The sequence below is a fragment of the Lampetra fluviatilis genome, chromosome 3 (genome assembly GCF_964198595.1).
Source record: "Lampetra fluviatilis chromosome 3, kcLamFluv1.1, whole genome shotgun sequence".
Taxonomy (NCBI): domain Eukaryota; kingdom Metazoa; phylum Chordata; class Hyperoartia; order Petromyzontiformes; family Petromyzontidae; genus Lampetra; species Lampetra fluviatilis.
In genome coordinates this window covers 7158301-7169371 of record NC_136277.1, presented here as the reverse complement: position 1 = coordinate 7169371, position 11071 = coordinate 7158301, and the positions used below count along the sequence as shown (strand labels likewise).

General features: G+C 54.9%; 1 long non-coding RNA gene across 1 annotated transcript; it reads left to right on the top strand.

The window, feature by feature from the left end:
• The first annotated feature begins 679 nt into the window (after window positions 1-679).
• Window positions 680-10926, top strand: LOC144948887 (uncharacterized). The gene is made up of 3 exons (XR_013640207.1): window positions 680-760; window positions 1629-1695; window positions 10802-10926. It is a non-coding gene; the product is annotated as an uncharacterized LOC144948887 (long non-coding RNA).
• The last annotated feature ends 145 nt before the right edge of the window (window positions 10927-11071 follow it).

Sequence of the window (11071 nt, the reverse complement as noted above, 5' to 3'; positions counted from 1 at the left end):
AATTTACGGCCTTCATCAATCTACTTCTGAATGAAGCCTTTCCCATGCCATGTAGTTCATGAGGGGTGTTTGACCATACTTCACCGTTTAGGTCAGTTGGGATAGGTTATGTGTGTAGGTCCAGGACTGATTTAGATATCACTCAGCACTGAAGTTAGCCATGGTTGGGAATCAAACACAGGTTGCCAGGTGCATAGCACAGCCTGCACACCATTGCACCACGGCACTACTTGTTTATTTTGTGATCCACAGCTCACTGAGATTGTGCATAAACGTAGCATAATGTGTTTTGCATTCGGCTATTGGGGAAGAATTATTTCATTATTTAACGCATAAATTATTTAATTATGTTGCTGTTAAACTCACTTTGCCCTTCATTGTGTTCTCTACAACGCAGTTGTCCGCTAGTACCAAGGGATCCACATTAATCCCTGTTATCTGAGTATTTTCGGTAATTTACTGATAATTTGTGCACCACTGCGGAGGATCATGTCCAGTAACTCGTGGCGTAATTTATCGTGATGGGGACATTTTTCAATTGCTGTTCTCGTACTCGGTGATCCCCCTCTGTTCCCACAGCTTTTTCCCCTCACTGATTTCCCTCTGGTGCCACAGCTGTTCCCCCCTTACTGAGCTCCCTTTATGTTCCCACAGATGTTCCTCTCTGATTGAGCTCTGTCTGTTCCCACAGCGTTGTGAGGGAGCGGTTCCACTGTTGAAGGTGACGCTGCGAGCTGAGCACGTGGAGCCATGGCTACAGGTTCGTGCAGGAGCCGGGACCTGGGGCCACACGAGTCCTGACTTCAGCACCTTGGTCACGGGGTCACGGGAACACAGCCTTCTCACCACAGCCCCACAGCTCTATTTTCTAAACGCAGCGTGTAAACCTACAGCATGCGTGTGCAGGGCCCTGTTTAAATGCATGGCCTGAGCACACAGCCCTGAGTGCCCCTCACAGCTCCCCCGGCGCTGGGCTCAGTGCGGCACTCACAACCCGCCCGGTCACTCGCAGGGCCTCTAGAGCAGTGCCACGCGTCCGTGGGTGGAGTTTTCTCTCCCCCCCGTGCGGGGCTCGCTGCTCGCAGGCTCGAGGGGGGTCGGGGGGGTTGCGCTCGTGCTGCTCTCCTGCAGCTCCAGCGTCCCGGCGGTGGCACACATGGAGTGCGCGCGTCCCGTACCGCGTGGGGCTGTTGGGGACGCCGCAGAGCGACTCCGCTGCCTGTTCGCGTTACAGAAGCGGCTGTCGTGTTGAGCTTTCAGGGCCCTGATCTGAACACCTCGAGTCTTGTAGCCGGAGTCTGGCTGGCACCCTAAGCCCCTTAGACATGGGGATTGGCAGTCAGTGCTGTGGTAGAGAATGCCACTCAGTCAGAAGGTTGAGAGTTCAACCCTCATTCAGGGACTACTCAGTCCACTATCTCTGTTGTCAGTAAAATGAGTGCTGTTTATTGTGAAGCAGGTTATGTTGTACAGAGTATGGTATCTGCAATGGGAATGTGGAATTGCACCACGGGCTCAGAGCCCCCAATGGAGGTGAGTGCTATCCAGTGCTCCAGGAAGCCAGTAAACGTGAGTCGGTGGACTCGAGTGCGAACCCAGTAATCCGGGCTGTGCTGCTGCTGCGACAGATGAAAGATTCAAGAAGAAGACAGAACAGGTGCAGATTCTACTGGACGATATGAAGAAGCTCTCCAGGTGAGAGAGACGTCACCTCACTAGCAATGGGATTCCCTGCTGCTCTACGTTTTAACTTAAGTCAAGTAGGCGATGTTATCATGATTCAATTATCACAGTGAGGAGTGCAGCTGATACTTGAATCCCAAACGACTTCTCTCAGTGCAAAGGCTGAGGCAGGGGACGTGGAAAATATCTAGGGGAGGTGCGGTTACACCGGGGGAGACACGGGACACACAAGAGAAACAGAGAGAGAAGGGTTGACATGAGAGTAAGAGGGACTTTGAGAGAGACAGTGGCAAGGGGACACAGCGAGAGACACAGATACTTGTGGATAAATACAAAGACACGGGGGAGGCATAGGGATGCAGACAGAGATACAGAAACATGGAAGAATTGAAGCCCTGGAAAAACCACAGGGAGTAGGGAGATAAATGAGAGATGGGATTCACAGTGAATGTTTAAGATCAGTTTAACACGTTTAAGATGTTTTGAGCCAATTTATGAATAACCGGATAAAACCCATGCACATGAGGGAGCAACATTATATCCCCTTACAGATGGAAACAGATAGCTATGAGTGAACTTGCTGTACTGCCTTCTGCTGGGGAGCCAGGGTATAGCACCTCAACACCCATGGCAAAGAAGTTTCATAAAATGTGTGTAATCCAACTAACCCTAGCCTCACAGTGCTGGATTACAGGCTACGAGCAATAGCTACCACCACCCAGCTTAGAGAGAAGAGGGATTAGCAGAGAAAACATAGAGAGATGAAAGAGAGAGGAAGATGTGGGGAGGGAGGCTCCTGAGCTGAGCAGTGCAGGCGACTGCAGACCGCATGTGTAATGTAGTAACTCCACGGGAGACGACTTCACGGGTAACACACTCTTTATTTTATCAAACTTGGTTACAGGTGACTAACACCTACTTTGTATCTCGGGTGACAAACACCCACTTCGCTACTTGGCGACTAACGCCCACTGAGTTACTCGGATGACCAACATCCACTTAGTACTCGGGTGACAAACACCCACTTAGCTACTTGGCGACTAACGCCCACTGAGTTACTCGGATGACCAACATCCACTTAGTACTCGGGTGACAAACACCCACTTAGCTACTTGGCGACTAACGCCCACTGAGCTACTCGGATGACCAACATCCTCTTAGCTACTTGGCGACTAACGCCACTGAGCTACTCGGATGACCAACATCCACTTAGTACTCGGGTGACAAACACCCACTTAGCTACTTGGCGACTAACGCCCACTGAGCTACTCGGATGACCAACATCCACTTAGCTACTCGGCGACTAACGCCACTGAGCTACTCGGATGACCAACATCCACTTAGCTACTCGGCGACTAACGCCACTGAGCTACTCGGCTTCACTAGGTCTTCAGCTCCGTCTTCGGGTCTTCAACTGGGTAACTCTCCCCGAGTGCTCTCGCGCGTCCCCCTTTATACCCCACCTGCGGACGTCGCTGCGAGCACCCACTTATTCGACCAATCGCCGGGTGCTGGCTACGATCCTCTTTTCCCACATCTCATCGTGCCTCACCACTCACTCCGCGCCGCCTCGTCATCTGTCACTCCCGGCGCGCGCGTCCACACCACGCCCACAACGCGTGCCCAACCCCGCACCCCGCGCCGCCCCGTGATCCATCACTGTCACAGTCGGCGCACGTCAATACCACCACTACATCACCCCCTACCACATAGCTCGCAGCCGCCCCGGCTGCTACAAAATTTACAAACCCTCCCTGTGTGCCCCGTAACACAACACAACAACAAGAACAACAACTAAGCTAACAACACAACACGACGCGAACACCACCATCCGCAACCCTCAACCAATGCCACCGCGACAACAGAACAATATATACAAACCGGCGAGTGACAATAGCAATGTGTATACAAAAAAAATAAATGGAAACATTTTTTTTTTTCTTTCGACTCGTGCAGTGTCCCCTTTTCTTCCGAGCGTCCCTACAACGGGACATTATCCCGGCAGAGGGGAACACCGGGCGAGCTCGGTGTAGAGCACAAAAAAAAAACCCGTCCTCATGAAAATTGTTGAGACCTAGCCCGAGTCCGCCTTGCCGGTCCGTCGTACGGCACCAGACGCGGTTGAACGTCCGGTGGTGCCGGCGGTTCAGGAAGACATCGGCCAGGCATCGAGGACTCGTGCGTGCCCCGGGGTTCAGGCTCTCGATGGTCAGCAGCCGTCAAGCCCGAGGCACCTGGGGGTGGGTCAGGTGGAGACACGTGAGGATCAGCCTGCGACACCTCCCTCCCCGAGTCGACGGTCACATCACACGCCCGGTCGTCACGGCACAGAACGGGGTCACACGGTGCCGCATAGGGCTTCAGTCGGGAGGGGTGCACATACCAACGGCGTTTCCCCCATTTAATCTGTATACTCTGGGGCCGTGCAACCCGCACAATTTCCACCGGTCCCCTCCAAGGTCTCAACAACTTGGGGGACGTAGCCAACGGTGCATGTGGACAATGCAGCCAGGCCTTATCGCCTGGTTTCCAATCATGCGTATGCACCCTCCGCTCATGCAATTTCTCGTTTGCAATTTGCCGCGACCGCGAATTCAACCTTGCCCCCTCCCGCGCTTCAGTCAATTTGGCGATATTAAATTTGATGTGGTCTGCCAATTTAGATTTTGCACGTGGCTGGGAAATCCCCAGTTGGACGTCCATGGCCGGATCGGCCTCCCGCCCATACATAAGAAAAAATGGGGAAAACCCTGTCGCCGCATGAGGGGCCATTCGATAGGCCGCGAGTACCCCCGGCACCTGTAAGTCCCAATCAACCTGATCGTCGCAGACCTGTTGGCACAACATAGACGTAATCGTTCTGTTCAGACGCTCAACCATCCCGTCAGTCTGCGGGTGGTAGGGGGAAGTACGCACTTTCTTTGTACCCAACAGGTCGCACACCTCGCGCAACAAAACGCTCGAAAAATTCTTCCCTTGATCCGTCAGCAAGCGTTCGGGGGCGCCCTTGTCCAACACATAACCCTGGACAAAGGCGTCCGCCACCGCCGCAGCCGACTGGTTGGCGAGCGGCCATGCCATAGGCCATCGGGTGAAGTATTCCACGCCAACCAGCAGGAACCTATTTCCCCTTGGTGTAACCGGAAAGGGCCCCAAGATGTCCAACGCTACCAATTCGTTTATACGCGAAACCTGAATGGATTGCAGCGGTGGATTAGCCGCCAATGGTGGCGGTTTCCTTTTGGCGCACTCTACGCATCCCTTAAGAATATTCGCCACGTCGTTACCCATCCCCGGCCAATAATAGTCTCGCTGGATTAGGGCGAGCGTTTTGTGAAAACCCAGATGCATGAGCCGTTCATGAGCTGCCAGAACAATCCTACCCCGCATAGCAACAGGCACCACGAGCACGTGACGCCGGGACATGTTGTCCCACCTCATCAACAGACCCTGTCTGCACACCCAGGAACCGACCCGCGCCTCCCCTTGTTCGGGAGCGCCAACTTTCCGACGCAGCGTAAGTAGGGAGCTGTCGGACATCTGGAGGTGGCCCCACTCAATGAGGGGCAACGACAACAGCGAATCCCTCCCCGTGGGGGCGTCCTCTCCCGGGGTGTCAGTGGCGGCGAGCGCAACTCCCGGGGCGCCGGCGACCGGGGGTTTGCACCGCGCTGATCCCAACAAACATGTGCAGTCCGTGCACGGCGGCAACCGCGACAAGGCGTCCGCGTTTGAGTGCCGCAACCCTTTTCGGTAAATCGTCGTGAATTGGTAGTCTTGAAGGACCTCCAACCATCGGGACAATTGGCCCGATGGCTGCGCCACGCGCATAGCGTATTGTAGAGCCGCATGGTCCGTCCGGACCGTAAAATGACGGCCGTAAAGATACGGCCTGAATTGCTGTGTAAAAAACACAATGGCTAACAATTCACGACGAGTTACGCAATAGCGTTGTTCTGCGGGGGAAAGAACCCTACTACCGTAGGCGACCACCCGTTCAACCCCCCCGACCAACTGTGAGAGCACCCCCCCGATACCCGTATTGCTGGCGTCCGTGTCAAGCAAAAACGGTTGTGTGAAATCGGGGTAACACAAGGGGGGAGCCTGCACCAAAGCGTCACGGAGGGAGCAGAACGCATCCTCCTCCTCTGCCCCCCAGTGAAACGTCACACCCTTAGCCGTCAAAGCGTGCAGGGGCTTGGCTATGGTGGCAAATTGCTTGACAAAACGACGGTAATAGGAGGCAAAACCAATGAAACTACGAACCTCCGTGACCGAGGTTGGCGTTGGCCATGAGCTGACGCAATGCGTCTTAGCAGGGTCCGTCGAGATCCCTGAACGACTCACGATATGGCCCAAATACCTGACAGATTCCCGAAGCAGAAAACATTTAGCCGGTTTAAATTTTAGCTTAGCGGAACGCATCCTGAGGAACACCGCTCTCAGTCGCTGGAGGTGCTCCTCGAAAGTCCGACTAAAGACGATAATATCGTCAAGATAAATCAAACAGGTATCCCATTGGAGGCCTGACAAAACCAATTCCATGAGTCTCTGGAACGTGGCGGGGGCGGAATGTAAGCCCATGGGCAAACGGTTGAATTCAAAAAGGCCCCCAGGTGTGCGGAAAGCAGTTTTAGGTTTAGACTCGTTATCGAGTGGCAATTGCCAAAATCCAGAAAGCAGATCGAGTGTGGAAAAAAACTGCGCTCCCGCCAAGGCATCCAGCGACTCATCCATCCTGGGGAGCGGATACGCATCCGCCATCGAGATTTTGTTTAAGCGGCGGAAATCGACACAAAACCGCAAGGACCCGTCCTGTTTCTTTACTAGGACAATAGGAGCACCCCACGGACTAGAAGAGGGCGAAATGATATCTGCCGCCAACATATCATTAACCGCCGATTGCACATGTTCCTTCTCGGCCGGGCTGAGCCGGAAGGGATTCTGACGAATAGGGGCCGCGTCCCCTGTAGCTATGTGGTGGCGCAACAGGTCAGTGCAGCCGATATCGTACTTATGTTTGCTGAACACGTCAGCAAACTCGATGAGCAAACCCCTCAATGCTCCCAATTGCACCCCGGACAAGTTATCTGAACCCGCACACAGCGAGTCCAACCACTCAGTCCCCTCATCACTTAGAGGATGCGACTCGACAGTGAAATCTGCTTGAGCCACGAGCCGTTCCTCAACGGGTAGCGGCGCGGCGTGAGCCAGCACCGTTCCCTGCGCAATTACGGCCGGCCGCGACCCCGTATTCAGGACCATTACGAACGGCTCACTGTCCCCTCTCACCATGGTTTGAGCAACCGCTAAGTCGAGGCCCTTACTGGCTCTGTTTGACGGCCCCAACAGCACCCCCTGTGCCTCCGCACCCACCTCGAGTGGCTTCCTGAACCGAAGGGGTACTAACATTTGCGATCCCGGGGGCACCCGTACAGTGTGAGTCGCCAGCGCCTGCACCGTCGCACAAACCGTGCGCACTTTGGTAGGGCTCGACAAGAAGGCAACCCGCCGACCTGACGGAAGCTCTATGCAGGCCTGATCTATAAGAATTTTGATGGGCATTTTTGACAAAAAGTCCGTACCTAGCAAACAGGGAACGGCCAGCGATGATGATACAAAAATAGGGCCCGCTAATTTAATGTCACCAATACAAATAGTCCCCCGAATCTGGCCGATGATCCCCAGGGATCCCCCATTCGCCGCATAAAATGGCACGTCTACCGGCAGAAGGGGTCTACTTTGGACGGGAAGAATGTTATAAATAAGGTCCGAGATGATGGTGGCCGACGCACCCGTGTCAACAAGCACCCGGACCTCAACCCCGTCAATGAACCCCGTTACCACGGACGACCCGGCCGACGCAGCCACGATCCTGTGGGCCAATTCGGACCACTCGACTGCTTGCGGGCCGCGTACGGACCCCCCTCGCCGAATTGAACCCCCGGCACCCAGCCGCGAACCCCCCACCGCGAAGCGGCGACCCGAATGTGCCGTGTTTGTGGACCGAACGTGTGAGGTGCCGCGACTTGCCGGGTTTTGTTGGGATGACTTGTGGCCCTGGTCGTCGTCCCGACGTGGTCCTGCGGCGCGCTGACGCGGGGCCCGGCACCCGGCTGCGACGTGACCCCGAAGGCCGCAGTTGTAGCAGACGACGGACGTCGTAGGTTTCGGTTGCTCCAGCTTGCGGGGCGAACGTGTGGGCGAACGACCTCCCGTTCTCCACTCCCCCGGACGCGATGCAGCGAAGGCCTGCTCCTGCACCGCAGCTGGCTGAGGTTCGGCGATCGTGGCGGCCAGTGCCGCGTTCCCCGGCCATTTGCAGACGACCCCCGGCCTGCGTTTGAGGACCTCGTACGCGTGAATGCTCGTGGCGATCGCCAGGGAGCAGATCTCCATCTCGTCTGCCACGTTGATGGGGACCCCCAACTCGTGGGCCAACACCAGCAGCTGCTCCGTCACCATGGCGTCCTTCCCCTCCTTATCCATGCGGGGAAAAGCTGCGTCCGCCAAGGCGAGTAGTGCCGTGCGGTAGGCTAGCGTCGTTTCCCCAGCCACCTTCCGCCGATCGTAGAACTGGTGGCGACACGTGGAGGGCGGCCCGAACACCTTCGCCATCAGGTGTAGTGCGGCCTGGAGCGTAGAGCGGGACGACCTTGCAGCAGATGTGAAGGCTGCAAGCGCGTCGTCGTCAAGCATCGCTGGCAACGCACGCAGGGCAGTGGTGTCGGACCACCCCGACATCTCCTGATGAGCGAGGAACCTTCGTTGGAAGGCTCCCCAGTCGCCCCCATCCGCCTTGAACGCCGACAGCGCGGGCAATCTTTGCTGGAGGACCCGATCGTCGTCGACGTCGGAGAGATTTTCCCGCGCTCCGCTGGAGTTGTGTAAAATGTCGGCTCGGTTGTCAGGCGCAAAATGGAGGGCTCCGGCGCGCGCTGATGACGTGGGCTGCGCTGCGCGGAGGTGTCCGGCCACGTGGCGTCCGTCTTTCCCGCCAATCAATGGCGGCCCCTCAAAAACGGCGGGAACTTCCAGACTTTCGGCGCGAAGCGCCTTTTGGCGGGATCCCGCCAGCCTCGCTCCTTCCTCCAACCCCGCAGCCGTTTTCCCGCCCGCTGGAACGGAGATCTCGGCCAAGATTGCAGCGGCGGCGAGCAGCAACTCCGCCAACCGGGAGTGTGCGTCTTGGAGGCTGGTGTCGGAGGCAAGCAGAGCGTCGGCCATCACCGCGAGGTGCTGCATCGGCGGCCACTCCTCGTCCTCTACTCCCGAGGTTGGTGTCCCCGGTACGCCGTCGTCATCCCGACCTCGCTCGTGGGTACGGGTAGTCTTCCTTGTGTCCATACTTCTTGAAGACAGGTTTACTTCTGACGCCAGTTGTAATGTAGTAACTCCACGGGAGACGACTTCACGGGTAACACACTCTTTATTTTATCAAACTTGGTTACAGGTGACTAACACCTACTTTGTATCTCGGGTGACAAACACCCACTTCGCTACTTGGCGACTAACGCCCACTGAGTTACTCGGATGACCAACATCCACTTAGTACTCGGGTGACAAACACCCACTTAGCTACTTGGCGACTAACGCCCACTGAGTTACTCGGATGACCAACATCCACTTAGTACTCGGGTGACAAACACCCACTTAGCTACTTGGCGACTAACGCCCACTGAGCTACTCGGATGACCAACATCCTCTTAGCTACTTGGCGACTAACGCCACTGAGCTACTCGGATGACCAACATCCACTTAGTACTCGGGTGACAAACACCCACTTAGCTACTTGGCGACTAACGCCCACTGAGCTACTCGGATGACCAACATCCACTTAGCTACTCGGCGACTAACGCCACTGAGCTACTCGGATGACCAACATCCACTTAGCTACTCGGCGACTAACGCCACTGAGCTACTCGGCTTCACTAGGTCTTCAGCTCCGTCTTCGGGTCTTCAACTGGGTAACTCTCCCCGAGTGCTCTCGCGCGTCCCCCTTTATACCCCACCTGCGGACGTCGCTGCGAGCACCCACTTATTCGACCAATCGCCGGGTGCTGGCTACGATCCTCTTTTCCCACATCTCATCGTGCCTCACCACTCACTCCGCGCCGCCTCGTCATCTGTCACTCCCGGCGCGCGCGTCCACACCACGCCCACAACGCGTGCCCAACCCCGCACCCCGCGCCGCCCCGTGATCCATCACTGTCACAGTCGGCGCACGTCAATACCACCACTACACATGCACTGAGTGACGCTGGACGAGGAGGGTTCCTCATCTTCATCCTGCGTCACCCCACGTCGATGTGGCTGTCTGGTACGCAGGAGTTTGTGGGTTCGATGCCGACCCTGACGCGTGTATATTTGGAGTTCGTGTGTCATCCCTGTGGTCGCATGGATTTTCTCTCCACATTTATAAATGTGCGCATAGATTATTTGGCTGCTGCTATAAATTTCCACATATAACGATAAGCCAATTTGATGGGCTAGCAAAGAGTTCATAGCTCAGTTGGATATACCTGGTAAAATAAAAGTTAGTTTAGTTGTACAGCGGTGCTGCCGCTTGTTGCAGAGTTCACAGTTCGACATCAGTGCCCACCCTGGTTATCACCACGGTGCATTCACCGTCGAGACACACTTCGCCTGCTGCACAGTGGATGGTAAAGCTCCCGTGGGTCATTCGCAAGAGCAGGCCGCTCTGTGCTGGCGTCATGGTCCTACTTTTAGAAACTTGAAACAATTACAGCAATCATCTCCCCCTGCTGCGAAAACTTGGCAGGAACCTCCTGAACAATAGTCATGAGACTCAGTGAGGCTTCCTAGGCAAACAAGCACAATAATACATATAATACTACCTAGTAGTTACTAAATACAATTTATTCTTTACATATATTTCGCTTTACTTGACTAGAGACTTTTAATTGAACTTTCACACATCAGGTAGGCAGATCTAATCAGCCATTTTATTACATCGATTTTGAAACTTATCAAACAAATATATAACATTCTGCATAAACATTAATCACATTTCTATCAACTACATTTGTATATCAGCATACTGTTGGATATAAAAACCAAGTAAATCCAATCATCAACTGTACCCCTTGTTTTCTAGGTTTGACAATTCCACCGTCCCAACTCTGCTGAGGATGGTTGGCCTCTATGATGTCTACAACATAGAGGAGCGCCTCGCCCTAGATGCAGCCTTCCACAAGGAGGGGGGTATAGGTGGGTGCTGCTCTTCACCGCACGGCACAGCGATTGCACTGCAACGATAAACTCTCCATCTCCCTGATGGACCTGGCTGTGCACATTACTGTCCACAAGCCCCCAGTTACTGGGAAATGTGTGGTACAAGCACCTCAGTGCCACTGCTAAGCAGCAG